This window comes from Gossypium hirsutum, chromosome D10, assembly GCF_007990345.1.
Source record: "Gossypium hirsutum isolate 1008001.06 chromosome D10, Gossypium_hirsutum_v2.1, whole genome shotgun sequence".
Taxonomy (NCBI): domain Eukaryota; kingdom Viridiplantae; phylum Streptophyta; class Magnoliopsida; order Malvales; family Malvaceae; genus Gossypium; species Gossypium hirsutum.
Genome location: NC_053446.1, coordinates 7,777,491 through 7,796,565, shown reverse-complemented (window position 1 = coordinate 7,796,565; position 19,075 = coordinate 7,777,491). Strand labels below are relative to the sequence as shown.

The window sequence follows — 19,075 nt, the reverse complement described above, 5'->3', positions numbered from 1 at the left end:
AGCTGTGTTATTGATTTCGAGTTAATTGGGAGGAGTAATGGCATCTTACAAGGCATTGTACGGTGTAAGTGTCACACTCCTTTATGTTGGACTGAGTTGGGCGAGCGATGTGTTCTGGGTCCTGAGTTGGTCTCTAGACAGAGGATAAGGTAGATTGATTGGGATCATTTAAAAGCGGCTTCTGATAGGCAAAATTGTATGCATATTTGAAGAGGCATGAGATCGAGTATTCTGTGGGGGACTTAGTTTTTCTCAAGGTTTCGCCATGGAAAAAGGTTCTAGGTTCAGTTGCAAGGGCAAACTGAGCCCTCGGTTTATTGGACCTTACCACATTATGAAATTGTGGGACCTGTCGCTTATCAGTTGGAGTTACCTCCGGAGTTGGACTGTATTCATGATGTTTTTCACGTCTCGATGTTGAGGCGCTACTGCTCTGATCCCATGCATATTGTTTCTGCTGAGGAGATTGAGGTTAGGCCAGACTTGACCTTCGAGGAGGAGCTGATTTAGATTCTGGAGCATGATGTAAAGGTCCTTCGAAAAAAGTCTATTCCCTTAGTGAAGGTTCTGTGGCATAATCATAGTACTGAGGAGGCCACATGGGAGACTGAGGATGCGATGCATCAACAATATCCTCATCTGTTCTGATCAGGTAAAATTTTGAAGATAAAATTTTCTTTTAGGGTGTAGAGTTTTAACGCCCCAAAATTTCTAATTTCGTTATTGTGAAAATATGACACAAATATCTATCAGCTTTAGTAGTTATGTGTTCTGTGAGTGTTTAGGAGGTCCCAAGTTCAAGCCTTCGCTTGGGCGAATTTTGGTATTTTGAATGAAGTAGGCCTTACTCTTTCGTAATAGGCTTTTATTTGATTGTTGGGTAAATTACATCAGAATAGGCCTGCTGGTCTGGTCGTTAAATGGTGTGTTATTATAGTGGAGGTCTTGTGTTCGAATCACTATGTAGGCAAGGGTATTATTTTTTGCTCAGATTTCAGGATAGAGTTGTGTAATAGGGGGATTCTGAGTAGTGGATGTGTAGTGGGAATTAGGGGAGAAGATTAAGGGATTTTGAGGGTTGTCGGATTTTATTTTATTTTATTCCTATAACCGAATTTTGACTCTCTTTTCCAAAAACAATTCTGCTGTCTATTCTTCGTCATCTCCTCTTGCCAAATTTTTTTGAGTTTTTCCATCTTTCTCTTCTTTTTCTTCTTCTTGATTTTTCCCCAATCCATTTATTTTTCTTCCTTTTCACACGCGGTTAGTGCTCGCTTAGTTTTGGTAAGTGTTTCTCTTCGTTTCTGTCATGAATCTCTTAATGACTGAACTGGTAATTTTTTTCTCTCCAATTTGGGCATATGGGGAGGCTTGGACTAGTGAATTCAGTGTTCTCATCTTAATAATAGTTAAACGGAGGGTTATCGTTGGTGGTAAGTTGGGTTTATGTTCATTCTTGGTTCTCAATTCACTTGTAAATCCGTTAAATTGATGTTAAGTATCTTGATTATAGGCTTTAGAGTGCTCAGGGACTGTTTTAGCATCAAACAAAACTAGATGTGTACCCGAAATGCAAAAAAAAAAAAGATTCAGCGAAAACCCGAAATTGCTTGCTGTTCGGACAACAGCAGTTGACTAATTTTTAAAAATCACAATAAATTGTGGAAATCGAATTAGAGGATGAAAATATATGAAATTAAATCTTATTCAGTCTAGTTTCTCATAAACAAAACGGTGTAAGTACTGGAATTGTAAATCGTGAGGCATAATAAAATTTGTGAGACAAGGTCAGATTGAATTCGGGTTTCCCTGTTCTGACTTTGGAAAATCATCAAAAATTGGAGAAAATAATAAGGGGTTAAATTTTACATGTTTAAATTATTAATGAGTCTAATTTTAATAGAAACAAATGGAAACATCATCCAAATTTTGTACTAAGAGATAATTAATTTTTAGCAAATAAGGGATGAAGCTGTTAGACAGCAGAACATGGGTAAATTTGAAGATTTTATTCTACTTATTGGCTAAACCAAAAATTCTGAAAATTTTATGGTTGAAACATGTTTGAGTCTAGTTTCAAAGACACCAAGCGGATCTTAATTAAAATTGTAGCTCAAGATATAAATAATTTAGTAACAGTGACTCAAGTAGATAGCTTTGAAGGAACATATAAGTAAATAGTGAAAACATATATAAATAATTAACTAGCATGGGTTACATTAAAAATGGATCATGTGTACAAAGCCAATTTGGGCCGAGTGGGCCACATGGGCATGTGAGCCCATTTTTTAAAAAGTTTTGTTAGGTTACACGGGTCGTCCAAGTCGACTATGGACTTACTATAGGGTCGGTAAGCTTTACTTAGACCCTTATATGTTTGATCTGTCTGTCTGATTTTTATACCGAGCATGACTTATGATATCTGAATGTATGTACTATTAATTGCATGATGGCATGACATATTTTGTATGTTGCATTGCATCGGGGAGGGTTAATGATATTTGGAGGAAGTGTCTGAAAGGCTATTAAGCCTGTTATCTGAAAGCTCAGTTGTAACCTTCTAATTTTATGCCGCATTTCGGTACAGCATGGTGTGTAGGGATAGGTGGGTTGATTTAATCCCATTATGGTGTGTAGGGTTGGACGGAGATGGTGTGTAAAGGATGGTGGGTAGGATTCTGATTTACTGTATCTGCATCTGTATCTGATATGGGCCAATGCCCTAATGTATTTTGAGACTGTATCTAAATGGGCTAAGGCCCAAATTGATTATGTGATGGGCACGTGCCCCAGACTGTATCTAATTGGATTTTGTTGATTATCTATATGTATGTTTTTTGTGGGGATTACAGACTGAGTTTGCGAAAACTCACCCTTTCTCTATTTAATATGTACAGGTAATCCCCAGACTTAGCGGGTCGGTACAGTGGGGGACACGACGGTGGCCAAACGTAAATTTTAGACTATTTTCCATTAATGCCTAGAATTTATTACTTATTTGGGGTTTTTTTATGTATATTATAGACTATGGACTGGTTGGCTTTAAATTTGGGACTTTATACTGGTTTTTTCGAATTTAATAAAAGTTAACTTACTATAACGGTTTTTAAACTCGACAATCTTGTCCTCAAATCCCTTTCCATGTGACATCGCCAGATTCGGCCATAACGTCTAGGTCGGGTGTTGCGTGTTACAGAATGCTCGTCAAAACGATCTTGAAAACTTGACTAGGATCTAGAAATATTGGGACTCAAATACTAGAGGCATTTTCACTGAAAAGTACAGGGATATAGCTCACTTGATAGCAATCAATGTGAACGAGCAGTTAATTCAAGCCATGGTTCGATTCTAGGACCCAGCCTATCAGTGTTACACTTTCAATCAAGAAGACCTGACTCCGACCATAAAAGAGTATGTCGCCCTGCTTCGCATTGACAATATACAACTCAACAAGATATATGTGAAAGAGCCTAAACTGATGACCTTCAAGAAAAAACTAATGAAGTTGATAGGGATGACTAACACATGGGCTGAAAAACAGATAAGGAAGGGGAATGAAGTTAGTTGTGTTCCGTGGTATTCTCTTCGAGATTTAGTTTAGAATCATCCCGATATTCTTAAGAGAGTAGACTTGTTTGCCTTAGCCATTTACGGACTGATCGTCTTCCCAAAGGTTCTCGGGCATATTAAAGTTGCGGTAGTGGATTTCTTCAAAAAGTCGAGGCAATGAATCAACCCCGTCCCTACTATCTTGGCTAAGACTTTTAGATCTCTAAATAGTTGTAGGAGAAAAGGGGAAGGAATTTTTATCGGATGCTCTCAGTTACTTAATGTTTGGATTTTTACCCACTTTTGGAAAGTGGACCGCACACCTTTCCATATGTTTTCAAAAACATTCACTCCGTTGGAAGCATACCTTGAGAAAGATTGGCCAAAGGATGTCACTGAACAGCACTAGGTCTCGATTTTTTAGAACCTTCGTGCTGAAGATATAACTTGGAGAGCACATTGGATTCGTCCTTCTGTTCTGTTATACAAGTGTGGAAACCAAGATTGGGTGCCTTTACTAGGATTATGGGGAGGAGTTGGATATGCTCCGTTGATGGTTCAAAGACAGTTCGCTTTCGCGACAGTTTGTACCAGTTACCGATGGATTGGTACAGTCTGAGTTTTCCTTTACGAGTGAGAGTTACATAAAACAAGGTCTAAGATATTGCAAATTCTTGGAGGAAAATCTACCTAATGGAGTTGACTCTCTATGTTGATACTATCACTGTAGATTATGACATATGGAGGCAACGACAAGTGAAGAATCAACTAACCCCACCGGCCGACTATGCTTTCCAGAATCCGTTCTCAGAAGAGATGCCATTCGAGTTGGAGATGGAAAAATATGAATTTGAATGTGAAAAAGCCAAGCTAATGCGAGATACTAGTTCTGTTTAGGAGGAAAACTACCAACTGAAGATTGACGTTCAAATTGAAAGATCCAGAACTGAAAAATTCCAACAAGAAGTCGAGATCACGAGAAAAGATTTACGGGATCTTTATTTGGAAAATAAAAAATTACGAAGCACCATACGGAATAGTGGACTAGGCAAATCATCGGCAGAATGGAAGGAAGAAATAAGTAATATCAAAGGTAGGATGGGATTCTGAAAAGCGAAAGCGAAGAAGGAGGAGGAAAGAGCTGCACGTGCTATGATAGAGTTAAGGAAGAAGAATGTTGAATACGAAACTATGTCTGTAGAATTAACGACTAGTCAGTCTGATCATCGAGAGCAAAAAAGAAAATCTGAAGTCTAGAAAATACACTGCAAGCTCATCAGCAACATTTAGATGACCTCCTAAAAGTTCTAGAAGAGAAGCATGGTCAGCATGACAGAGAAATTCGTGCTTATGAAAATCCCTCCAAGAAAAGGATATGCATCTCGGCGGTTTGATCAATGAAATTCGCAAGGCGGCTATACAAATAACACAATTATCAAATGAAGCAGAAGCTCTCAGTTGCCAATTCCCTCTAAGCCAAAGATTAAGCATGTTGGGGTTCCTAGAACGTGTAAAGAAACAAGGCGACGTGGCTAGGAAATTTGTGTAACTGTTAAATCAGAGCTGGCAAAATGTTTTGTCATGGACTCTTTTGATAAATGAAATGCCCAAGTATGGGGCCATTTTGGAATCAACACCTATTTTTGCATATTTATGCATGACTAACATTCATTAATTACTCATTCATTTATTCATTGCATGCCCATATCACCCTAATCACTCGCTAAGGCTAAAACCGTCTAATTCACAGTTACGACACTACGAGTGTGGAATCGCGTTATTCTTATAGGACACACCTAAGAGCTAGAGCTATGGATGCCGAACTTAATGAAAGAATGGAAAGGATAGAAAGGGCCCAAAGAGAGTTGCAAGAGCAGTTGGCTAAGTCGCAGTAAGAGGCGAGAGATTTGATGGTAAGATATCGAGAACAATCACTCGAGCAAATGGATCAAATGGCCAAAATGATGGAGATGATGACAACCTTGGTAAAAGGAAAGAGACCTATGCAGAGCCCTGATACCATAGAACCCCAGTCAAGAGCTAATAATAATCAAGATCCACTTTATCCTCCGGGATTCACTCCACCTCATGCCCATATAACTCAAAGAGGATATCCCCAAGGGGTCTTGGGGCAACATCCTGTACAACCTACTCACCTAGGGCAAGGAATGTTCGTATTAAACCCCGGGGCTAATCTTTCAGATTCAATTGTTCCAAATTTAGATGATCCTGTAGAAATAGCAAGGTTGAAAATTGATGACTATAAATGCTCAGGATAAGTATAGGATCCTGGAAGATAGGCTCAAGGCAGTAGAAGGTACTAAAGTTTTCTCTGCTTTGAGTGCCAAAGAGCTCAATTTGGTACCTGATCTAGTTCTACCCCCAAAATTCAAGGCACCAAATTTTGAGAAATATGATGGAACAAGATGTCTAAAGGTGCATCTTATCATGTTTTGGTTGATACACTGCTTTCAAGATAGTTTGGTTGGCTCGGCTCTTCGATGGTATAATCAACTTAGCAGAGAAAGGATTCGATCATGGAAGGACTTAGCATCAGCATTTTGTGAGCAATACAAGCATGTATCGAATATGGTGCCTGATCGACTAACTTTGCAAATGATGGAAAAGAAGCCGACGGAGACTTTGAGGCAATATGCACAAAGATGGAGGGGTATTTTGGCTCAAGTAGAACCCTCATTAACTAAAACTGAGATAATGGTCCTCTTCATCAACACTTTGAAAGCGCCATTTTACGATAAGTTAGTTGGAAGCACCAAGAAGGACTTCGCAGACATTGTAATATCCGGGGAGCTTATAGAAAATGCCATCAAGAGTGGGAAGATGGAAGGCCCTGAGACTTTAAAAAGGGCAGTATCCGTAAAGAAAAGGGAAGTAGAAACCCATATGGTTGGAACTCAGAGCCACTATACCTCTAATCCGTACCCATCCCAATCACGACCTCATTATCGCCCACCTTCAAACTTCTACTTTTCTCCCCCAACTCCTTATTGTCAAGCACCATCCCCTTACTTTGTTTATGCCGCGAATAACCAAAGACCATTCACCATGTTCCCACCAAATACTATGCCTACACAAAGCCAACCCAAAAATGAACGAAGACTAGCAAGACCCAATTCTGAAAGGCCTTAGTTCACCTAAATTCCTATGACATATGGAGAATTATACCCAAAACTATTAGAGAAGCAATTAATATCCACACATTATATGGCAACCCGAAGCCTCCATACCCAAAGTGGTATGATCCTAACACTAGTTGCATGTATCACGCTGGAAATCAGGGGCACTCTATAGAAAATTGCCTTATCTTTAAAAGGAGAGTTCAAGGTCTCATCGATGCTGGCATTCTAGATATGAAGGTGTTAGTAATGTGGCTGGAAATCCTCTCCCTAACCACACTAATGGGAATGAAAATACGGTGACTAATGAAGACGATTGGCGAGCCAAAAGCTATGTTGACGAAGTAAGGACACATTTGTGGAAGGTATGGGAGATGATGGTTGAAAAGGGCTTGCTATGCCTATTCAAAAGAATTTTCAAAGAAGAAAGTATAAAAGACCAAGGTTTCTGTGATTTCCATGGCGTCGAAAGACATGACATCCAATCTTGTAAGGAATTTAAAAAACTACTTCATGATATGATGGACAACAAGGAGGTCAAGATCTTTGACCAAAAGGAGGATGAGGAAGGAGAAATATGTGCCTTTAATAACCAATCATTGGCTTTCCCTTATAGCACCGATAGGCCTTTGGTGATTTATTACGAGGCAAAGAAGGAAGAAGTAAGTCGAGAAGTTAAACCAAATGTGATAGTTGAAGTGCCTGCTCCTTTCTCTTACAAGGATAATAAGGTGGTACCATGGAAATATGATGTCAATATCGTTGTACCTGAAGGTGAAAAGTTGAAAGTTACGAGTGAAAGTGTCAAATGAGTAGGACACTTTACTTGCAGCGGAAGGTGTTATTCCCCCGAGACAGTTGAACCAAAGAAGAAAGTTGTTCACTCGAACTAGAAATAGAAGGCACTAATACATGAGGTTGAGGTCGATGTTAAACTGCCATTTGAGCAATAAGTTAAAAAAACCTGTGAATTGGGAAGAAGCACATGAATTCTTGAAGTTTATTAAGTACAGTGAATATAGCGTCGTGGAATAATTAAAAAACAACTGGCACGAATCTCGGTATTATCTCTATTGTTGAACTCGGAGCCACATCGAAACGCCTTGCTAAAAGTGTTGAATCAAGCTTATGTGGCAAACAATGTATCTATGGAAAAGCTTGATAGGTGGATAAATAATTTGAATGCGGATAATTTCATCTATTTTAGTGATGATGAAGTACCGCTGAATGGTAGGGGCTCTGTAAAAGTATTACACATCACAACCAGTTAAAAGGGTTACATAGTACTGAATGTGCTCATCGACAACGGGTCTGCACTTAATTTCATGCCTTTGGCCACACTCTCTAGGATGCCAATTGATATGTCTTATCTGAGGCCTTGTCATTCTACTGCAAGGGCATTTGATGGGACACAACGAGAGGTCATGGGAAAGATCCAAATTCCTCTAGAGGTAGGCCCATATGCATATAATATTGAGTTCCAAGTCATGGACATCACGCATTCATACAATTTCCTTTTAGGGAGGCCTTGGATCCATTCTGCTGGGGCAGTTCCTTCATCTTTCCATTAGAAAGTGAAGTTCATCGTAGATAACCGCTTGATTACTGTCGCTGGTGAAGAAGACATCGTCGCATCTATCTCTGCTGATGTACCTTATATTGAAGTAAACAAAGATGTTGTGGAATGTTCCTTTCATTTCTTTGAATTTATCAATACTACATTTATTGCCGAAGGGAATAAAATCCCCATACCCAAACTGTCAAGGAATACCTAGATGGGAATTAAGCTAACTGTGGGAAAATGAGCTCGAACAAAGAAAGGTTTGGGAAAGTATCAGCGATGGATGGCTAGAGCTTTATAACCAACGCACCACAGAGGTTGATGCGGTTTGGGGTTCAAGCCAAATATACGTCAAGGAAGAAAAAAATTACAGAAAAATCACGAAAGAAGAATCACAAAAACCTCAGGTCGGGAATTAGAATGTGAGCCAATGAAGTATCCTCCTTTGTCAAAAACTTTCACATCTGCGGGAATGATGTACCTAGGGCAAGACAATCCGCAGAACACTTTGTTGTTGATTGAAAAAGGTCTTCAGAATATCAACTTAAATGCTATTGACAATGAGGATGATGCAATTGAGAATATTTCAATAATACGCCCTTGTCCTCCTGGATTTGCTTTGAACAATTGGATTGCTGTGGATCATCTTGTAGTTTTTAAGTCCCCTTCAGAGTAATTCCCAATGTTAACCCTTCATTTTGTGTGTGTCTCTAAGCAGTGGGGTTCCTTTTGTAAGAGCTTATGTTTGCTCTTTATCATTTCAATGAACATTAATGAAGATGCATTTTGTTTTATATTGTCATGATTTTTTATTTCCATTAACTTCATACTTATTCCCTCTCTTTATATCCTTTTCTTGCATGTATCTCATATAATTTCATGACATTGTGTTCGTTGATTCCAATACCTTGATGCTCCTCTATAGCTTTTATTTTCCATTCACCTTTCAGGCGCTCAGATATCAATAGCATGAACAATCCCATTATAAATCCAGAAATCCATTTCGAGAAGGCTATATGTTTAGGAGAATTTGAGGCCGAGAAAAGTGCTGAGGATTGTGTCTCGTCTCCTAACTTACTGAGAATGGTAGAACAAGAAGAGAAAAAGATCCTACCCAATCAAGAATCTGTTGAGGTAGTGAACTTGGGGAATGAAGAAAAGAAACAAGAAGCGAAGATTGAGACTTCCATTTTAGAGAACACCAAGCAGGATTTGATCGCCTTGCTCTGTGAGTATAATGATGTATTTGTCTGGTCTTATCAGGACATGCTAGGGTTAAACACAGATATTATGGTCTATAAGCTCCCACTAAAACCAGAATGCAAACCTGTTCAACAGAAGTTAAGAAGGATGAGACCTGAAATGTTGTTGAAGATAAATGAAGAAGTTAAGAAACAATTTGATGATGGCTTCTTACAAGTCTCTAAATATCTAGAGTGGGTAGCTAACATAGTCCCAGTATTGAAGAAAGACGGCAAGGTGCGAATGTGCATAGATTATCGTTATCTGAATCGAGTAAGCCCCAAGGATAACTTTTCTTTGCCACACATCAATACTTTGATGGATAATACGACAAAACATTCATTGTTTTCTTTCATGGATGGTTTCTCAGGTTATAATCAGATAAAGATGGCTCCCGAGGACATGGAGAAAACCACATTCGTAACAATATGGGGAACGTTCTGCTATAAGGTAATGTCGTTCGGATTAAAGAATGCTGGGGCAACATATCAAAGAGCCATGGTGACGCTGTTCTATGATATGATACACAAAGAAATAGAAGTTTATGTCGATGATATGATTGCCAAATCTCGGGAAGAAAAAGAGCATGTTGGGAATCTCAGGAAGCTGTCGAAAGATTAAGAAAGTTCTAGTTGAAGTTTAACCCAACCAAGTGTACGTTTGGGGCTACCTCGGGAAAATTGCTAGGTTTCATTGTCAGCGAGAGAGGTATCGAGGTTGATCCAGACAAGATAAAAGCCATACAAGAACTAACATCCTCGCGCACAGAAAAAGAAGTTAAAGGATTTTTAGGAAGGTTAAATTACATTACTTGATTTATTGCTCAACTTACCAACAAATGTGACCTAATTTTTCGACTCCTTTGAAAGCATAATCCGGGAGAGTGGAATGAGGAATGTCAAATGGCCTTCGACAAGATAAAATGATATTTATCTAGTCCCCCGGTGTTAGTACTGCCGATACCCAAAAAACCTTTAATATTGTATCTGACAGTGTTCGAAAGTTCAATGGGTTGCGTACTGGGGCAGCATGATGAGTGTGGAAGAAGAGAAAAGGCAATTTATTACCTCAGCAAAAAGTTCACAGAGTATGAGACAAAGTACCCTTTAATCGAAAAATTCTGTTGTGCATTGATTTGGACAGTTTGAAGGCTCAAACAATACACGTTGTATCATACGACATGGTTAATTTCAAAACTAGACCTAATAAAGTACATGATGGAGTCATCTGCACTCTCAGGGAGAATGGCACGATGATAGATCCTACTTACTGAGTATGACATCACATATGTGAGCCAAAAGTCGATAAAGGGAAGCGCAATAGCTGACTTCTTGGCAAGTTAAACAATGGAGGAATACGAGCCCTTGAGATTCGATTTCCCGGATGAAGACTTGATGTGCATTTCAGAAAAAGTGGGTGAGTTGTCAAAAGAGAAATCATGGAAGATGAGCTTTAATGGTGCATCGAATGCATTGGCCAACTCATGTCTTATGAATACCATTTTTTTTATTATGTAGACTTCACTTCAATAAAATTTGTGGCGTATGGAACAAATAAAGTTCAATCAATGTGTTATATTATGTACTTTAGTCATGAATCATGACTTACACTAATTAGGATAACATACGTTTTCGGTTTTTTGAAATAGAGGTTGGACGATGGGTTTATAAATATAGATATTGTTTATACGCTTAATAATCCTAAATGAAATCATAATGTTTCAATCTTAAATTAGTAAATAAGAAAAAATCACTTACATTCAGGTGTATTATGCATAGCAACAATGAGCATGTTTTTTATATTTATTGGTATTTTAAAAGATCGATATTTGATATTGAAAAGTATTTAACACATTACTATAAAATTAAGAATAATGTTGACAAAATAAAACAATATTATTATTGACAGAAATTGAGATTGGGAAATGTTAATTACTGCTTTGAAGCATTGAAAGGTAAAAATGTTCTAGATCTTTATGGCCCCAATGCAACTTGAATCCCACATTGCTAGCATATGGTAAACAAAACATAAGAGGTGGTGTATAAGGAGAGAGGATAGGGCAACATTAAAACATACTTACCTGGATAGGGTCAATGAGTGATCATGAAGACTCATGGCCTAGAGTAGTGACCACCATTGCACTTGGGAGGGGTGCTGCTTTAAGGTCTCCCCAGGAGGGAGAGCCTATGTCATAATTTGTGGCAGTAAGGCTTGCGTGCGCGCAGCCTCTACCAATTTCAAGCTGTAAAAAGTAGTTTGTAACAAAATATAGGACATAATTCTTTGTTACGTACGGATAAATAACTTGAAAAGCTCGCGGGAGTGAAAAAAGTGTAAGAGAGAGACAACCTTGTGAGTTGTGACCATTCCATGCTAGTTGATACCAGCATGGATCTGTGTTCACGCAACCCCTACCAATTTTAAGTTAATAAAAAATTGTATGTCAATCGTAGGATTTAATAATGAATATGACATAATTTTTATGAAGCAATCTCCGAGTATGTTTAAAAGCATATATTTCAAGAAGCTCGCAGAAATAAAAGTGCGGCAAAGTCCATCAGGCAATCTTGTGACCATTTCATGCTATTTGATTTACAAATTAAAATTATATAAACCGAACAAGATTGGATATGTCAACTAGTAGAACTAATGTTTTTAAAATACCGAATAAATTTAACATTGTACATTTATTTTTTGTTCATAAGCAATAAGCATTAGAAAATAAAGGCTAGCTCACCATGTTGTAATCCCATAAAGCCAAGCCTCAAATAAATTATGTCAAATAAATATTAGAATAAATTACATTATTAGTCACTTAATTTTTAGTATATTTCTATTTGATCATCAAGCTACAAAAATTTTTAATTTTATCACTATCGTTTTTAATTGATTCTGTTTTAGTTACTCTTTGTTTAATCCTTAATGAAAATGATGAAAATGATGGTGTGAAATTTTTAAAGAATATAACCACACAATTACTCCACATCCCTAGTATATGATAACCAAAACGTAAGGGTGGACCATATAAAGAGAGAGCATATCAGAATGTTTAAACATCCCTGTACGGGGTGCGGCATATAAACGGAGTCGATGGGTGATCATTGAGTCTCATGGTCTAGGGTAGACAGTAGTGACCTCAATTGCAGTTGGGAGGAAACGATCCTCTACACAGCTTCAGTAAGGTTATGACCAGAGATTCGTGCCTATTGAACAGATACTGTTCAAGTAAGGTTATGACCAGCGACTCTTGCTCCGTCCTATAAATTCCTCGGACAACTGTTATGTTCTTGCGATGTCGGTGTCCATTGTTTCCAAAGATGAAATGGCAGAGCAGTTTTAATGAGAGCGAGCTTATATTTTAATGGCTTTGATTGATGGTTCTTTTTGGACTATATAATTAATTGGGCAAGGCAAATATCAGTTGGTTTCGACACAATTATAAGTATTTACCCCCAAAGGGAGCCTCCCAGAAATTCCAAAATGGTCACATATAAGACTAGAGGAGATAAAGGAAGGCATAAATTGTTTTTAGCTGAAAACAGAATAAATCTAATAATTCAATGTTGAAATATGTCGGTCAAAATAAAGAGATTTTATGTTGTTAACAACACCGGCTTCCAACTGATGAGCCACTCCATTTCCTATGAAGAGGCTACCTGTAACAGCGTTTTGGACTCAAAGGCAAGTTGATAGCTGCAGGTTTTGTGGAACGTCACCGGACGGACGAACTAGGCCTGCTCATTTCTACAGCTTTCCTTGAACTGCTGCCAATACCATATCCGGCAGAACTGAGTCTTCCATTATCTCTCCTATCATATCCATCAAAGCAGCTACAAATCTTCCTATTCAAAATTATGTCACCTGCAATTGGGCTTTGAAACTCTTTTTCTGAATAAAAAATTAATTAATTTAAAAATTAGTGTAAGACATTAATTCATAAGCTGCTTTAATTACGGTAAATGTAAAATATAACATATTTTAATAAATTGTGGACGTCTACAATTCCCAAAGTAAAGATAGAAACCTTTGCAAAAGTATACAAACAGAAACTTCCATGTTGTTGGTGCAAGGAGACAACAACAGACTGTTTTCAATCTTGCTTGTATAGCAAGCCTCGAGCCTTGCTGAAGAAACAAACTCAGAAGCAAGAACAGAAACACATGCGAATGAAAAACAAAAGAAATTGAGAGAGAGAGTATTTTGAATGAAAAGAGCTGATATTTCATTAACAAATCCAGAAGGCATAATGCCATTACATATAATAGATAACAACAAAATGAACAAGTCTTTACCTAATGACATACCTAACACCACTAAATTTACATTGGAAATTGTTAATCAGCTTGCTTAAGTTTCTTTGCTGATTTTTTCAGTCAATCAATCAACAAAAAACATCATAAGGTTTACCAACTTAGTTCAACATGAACTAGATTACAAAATAATAATTAAAAATACAATCAAAACATAACAAGTAGTTAGGCAACTTTAAGCTCCAGTTTCTGCACTTCATAGCTCGACTGCTTGCTGCCACTTCTCCTTGCATGGCCACCTTTGCATTCTTGCATGGGAACTAAATTCAACACTCCTCCTTAGTTTCCATGCTAGTGACACCTAATTGCCTTCTTAATTTAACAAATTTAGACACATTGAGTGCCTTGTAAAGATATCAGCAATTTGCTCTTCTGAATTGCAATGAACCAGCTCGATTTCATGAGCTTGCTCCATCTCCCTTATGACATGTAGCTTGATGTTGAAGTGCTTTGTTTCTACCATGAAAGATAGGATTCTTTGCAATTGCAACAGCAGATTTGTTGTCACAGTAAATCTCTATTGCCTTTCCTTGATTTTGATTTAAATCAGCTAGGATTTTTCTAAGCCATATGGCTTGATTTACAGCAGATGCAGCAGCAACATATTCAGCTTCTGCTGTTGACTGTGCTACCAGACTTTGCTTTTTAGAACTCCAGCAAAACATGCCTGAGCCAAGACTAAAGGCATATCCAGATGTGCTTCTCATGTCATCACAAGATCCAGCCCAGTCACTATCAACATAGCCTATCAGCTTCATGTTTTCAGCCCTTTTGAACAATACACCATGATCAATGGTGCCTTTGATGTATCTAAGCACTCTTTTAGCTACTTGAAAGTGCTGATCATTGCAGCAATTCATGTATCTGGATAGCACACTAACAGCAAACATGATATCGGGTCTTGTTGCAGTCAAATACAACAGACTACCAATGAGACTTTTGTACATAGTCTCGCAAATTGGTTCACCACTCCCTTGCCTCGAAAGCTTCACTCCAACAGCCATTGGTGTGCTTGTTGGCTTGCAGTTCTTCATAGAGAACTTATCCAGGATCTTCATAGTAAAAGAACTCTGACTAAGAAAGATTCCTTTGCTGTTTGCTTCACTTCCATTCCAAGGAAGTAGTTCATTCTGCCTAAATCAGACATTTCAAACATTTCCATCATTTTTCTTTTGAAATCTTCCAGCATTCTTCTATCTCCTCCAGTCACCAATAAATCATCAACATAGAGTGACAGGATAAGCTGAGTTTCAGCTTGGTTCTTCTTCACATACATGTTGGTTCACTGAGACTTCTCTCGAATTCCAAACTGAGCAAGTAAGAATCAATTCGAGCATACCAGCTCGAGGAGCCTGTTTCAGGCCATACAAAGCCTTTTTCAGTCTGTACACCTTGTGTTCTTTGCCAGTGACCACAAATCCTTGAGGCTGTTCGATGTAGATCTCTTCTTCCAGGAAACCATTAGAAATGCAGACTTAACATCAAGCTGATGAATGGTCCACTGATGTTGAGCAGCCAAGGCAACTATCATTCTAACTGTGTCAAGCCTGGCTACTGGTGCAAATGTCTCCAGATAGTCCAGACCATACCTTTGGCTAAAACCTTTGACAACAAGCCTGGCTTTTAGCTTGTTCAGACTGCCATCTGCATTCTGTTTTGCTCGATAGACCCATTTTACTCCAATGGTCTTCTTTCCAGTAGGTTTATCAACTAGCTCCCATGTCTGGTTCTTCTCAATCATGTTGATTTCATCGACCATAGCTAGTTTCCAGCCTTCATCTACCTCAGCCTCTTCAAAACTGCTAGGTTCTGCTATTGCAACCTGTGCCCTTTCATAAATATCATCTAGGGGCCTTGTGCCTCTCACAGGCACATCATCAACATCCATTTCAGGTCCTAGCTGCTCAAGTTCAGCTTGATTAGGCACCAGGTCTTCTGAAGCAGCTTCTGGTTCATTCTTTTCCCAATTCCAGCAAGCCTTCTCATCGAAGATGACATCTCTGCTCACTTGAACTATGTTTGTCAAAGGATCCAGCACCTGTAGCCCTTCTTAACTGAGCTATAGCCTACTAGAACACCTGGTTGAGCCCTTTCAGGGAGCTTGTCTCTCTTAGCTGCTGGTATTTGTGCATAACACGGCAACCAAACACCTTCAGATGTGCCAAGGAAGGCTTGAAACCGGACCAAGCCTCGAAAGGTGTTTTCGATGCAAGAGCTTTGGTAGGAAGCCTATTTTGAAGGTAGACAGCAGTGTTTACTGCCTCAGCCCACATGGTCTTGGGCAGTTTCTTCTCAAACAGCAGGCACCTGGCCATATCCATCAAGCTTCTGTTCTTACTTTCTAATACCCCATTCTGCTGAGGTGTGTAGACATTTGTAAGCTGGTGTTTGATACCAGCATCATTGCAAATGGCTTGAAACTGAGCTGAAGTGTACTCAGTGCCATTGTCTGACCTTATCGATTTCAGCTTGCAACCTGTTTCTGTCTCTACAGCAGTTTTAAACTTCACAAACACTTGAGCTACCTCAGACTTGTGTTTTAAGAAGAAAATCCAGCAAAACCTTGTAAAATCATCAATGAAGAGGATGAAATACCTATTTTTCCTGAGTGATTCAGTCCTCATCGGGCCACATACATCAGAGTACACCAGCTGCAGTTTTTCAGTAGCTCTCCAAGCTGAATTTGTAGGAAATGGCAGTCTTGCCTGTTTCCCCATCTGGCAAACTTCACACACATCATCATGCTCCACTGAGCTAGTAAAGTTCTCTGCCAAGCCTTCTTTGGCCATTCGAGCCAATGATCTGAAGTTGGCATGCCCAAGCCTTTGATGCCAAAGCTTGGAATCATCAACAGAGGCTGTATATGCAGACTTTGAGTCATTTGGCCAGTGGACCTCAAAGCATTTGTCAGTCATTGTGACATGTGGTTAGTGCAACCACTGTCCAATAACCAGCCTTTTGAGCATTTCTTCTCAGCAGCTAAGCAAGAAACAGCAAAGACCTGCTCTTCTTGATCACTACTGTCCTCAGCTACTCGAGCTTCAACCTTTGGTTGTTGAAATTGACTCTGCCTTGACTTGGTTCTATTTTTGCAAACCCTTTCAACATGGCCTTTCTTCTTGCAGTGTTGGCATACTGCATCTGGCCTGAACCAGCATCTGTCTTCTGGATGACCTGGCCTCTTGCAATGTCTGCAGGGCTGGTCATTTCTCCTTGCAGTATCAGGCTTAGGCCTGCTTTTCCAAGGCTTTTTACCTCTTGGAGCATTGATGCTTGAGGCTTCTCTGGCCTTGGCATTGAATGCACCTTCCTGGTGGTCTTCAGCTCTGCTAGCTCTCCTTTGTTCCTGAGCATAGAAAGTGTTGATTAGCTCAGCCAAAGAGATGGTAGCAAGGTCTCTTGAGTCCTCAAGAGAGGATATCTTGGCCTCATATCTCTCAGGCAAAGTGGAGAGAACTTTCTCTACTATCCTTGCCTCATCAAAGTGCTCACCAAGGAGCCTTATACTGTTAACCACTGCCATGATTCTATCTGCATACTGCTTCACTGTTTCTTCTTCCTTCATCTTAGGTTCTCAAAATCCCTTCTCAAATTCAATAGCTGCTGTTGCCTTGTTCTCTCAGTGCCTTGAAACTCCTCCTTAAGCTTATCCCATGCCTGTTTTGGAGTCTCACGGGCCATAATTCTGGTGAAGATGACATCTGACACACAATTCTGAATGCAGGACATGGCTTTGTGCCTTTTGGTCCTCTCATCAGTATGTTGCCTAATCTGAGCTACTGTGGGATTGGCCCTCAGTGGTGCTGGCTCAGCATCTGTGTTGACAACTTCCCACAGATCAAAGGCCTGTAGGTAAGTCTTCATCTTGACCAGCCATATGTGGAAGCCTTCTCCATTGAAGACTGGTGGGGCTGCTGGTGAAAAACTTGAGGAAGACATTCAGCTTTCTTAGTTTGATAAAACAGGTCCACTAAGAATGAAGCTCTAGATACCAATTGTTGGTGCAAAGAGACAACAACAGACTGTTTTCAATCTTGCTTGTATAGCAAGCCTCGAGCCTTGCTGAAGAAACAAACTCAGAAGCAAGAACAGAAACACATGCGAATGAAAAACAAAAGAAATTGAGAGAGAGAGTATTTTGAATGAAAAGAGCTGATATTTCATTAACAAATCCAGAAGGCATAATGCCATTACATATAATAGATAACAACAACAAAATGAACAAGTCTTTACCTAATGACATACCTAACACCATTAAATTTACATTGGAAATTGTTAATCAGCTTGCTTAAGTTTCTTTGCTGATTTTTTCAGTCAATCAATCAACAAAAAACATCATAAGGTTTACCAACTTAGTTCAACATGAACTAGATTACAAAATAATAATTAAAAATACAATCAAAACATAACAAGTAGTTAGGCAACTTTAAGCTCCAGTTTCTGCACTTCATAGCTCGACTGCTTGCTTCCACTTCTCCTTGCATGGCCACCTTTGCATGTCTTGCATGGGAACTAAATTCAACACATGTAATGTAAACCTTACAGTTTGCGAATTCTTCTTTAGTATTTAATGGCTTACCTACCAATATTGCATAGTTGGAAAGACTGATTGCTTCTTCATCTTTTGACCTATATCAAGCTGCAATAAGAGGACTAGTGTTATAATATCCAAAAATTTACATGTGCAAATTCACCAACATACAATGTGCTGTGCAGGAAAAATTATACTAGTTTTGTCCATAGCAAACTAAAAGTTCCTTCTGACATAGTCGAAATCCCATATAGAGAGCGCAAGCCAAGGGTAAGGCAGAGACGCATTATAAAAGAAATATCAAGATGAGTTTAAGCTTATACCTTTCTCGGCCTTTTGGCTAAGATCAAGTGTAGTATCTATTCTTATCAGTTTAATATCTGATACGTGGATCATTGATCCGCATGATATTAAATCAATATTTTTAGGGGGAGAGCTCATTAACAATAGCTTGCTATTGGGGTTCTCGAGTGTCGTCTTTGTTTTGCACTGCTGCATCGTTCTGGCACACCCCTCCGATTGTAGTTTTAACCTTTGAACCAATAGACGGTAGCTTCTTGTTCGGATTGTATTAATAATTGAGGTGTAAATCTGTTTAAAGACACTATTTTAAGGGTTAATGTACTTGAGGTTTAGTCCAAACCATAGGGCTATAATTTCTCATTATTTTCATCTGCATTACTTAGTTGCTGTTTGCCCTTCTAGATTAGTTAAATGTTGGAAGTAATGGATGGTATCTAATTTA

At 38.8% G+C, this 19,075-nt stretch overlaps 2 non-coding genes across 2 annotated transcripts; both read left to right on the top strand.

Annotated features, from left to right (window-relative positions):
- Positions 1 to 11,561: 11,561 nt before the first annotated feature.
- Positions 11,562 to 11,721, top strand: LOC121222801 (U1 spliceosomal RNA). Its single transcript, XR_005920172.1, has one exon. It is a non-coding gene; the product is annotated as a U1 spliceosomal RNA (small nuclear RNA).
- Positions 11,722 to 18,649: 6,928 nt separating this feature from the next.
- LOC121222964 (U2 spliceosomal RNA) lies at positions 18,650 to 18,846 on the top strand. The gene has a single exon (XR_005920334.1). It is a non-coding gene; the product is annotated as a U2 spliceosomal RNA (small nuclear RNA).
- The last annotated feature ends 229 nt before the right edge of the window (positions 18,847 to 19,075 follow it).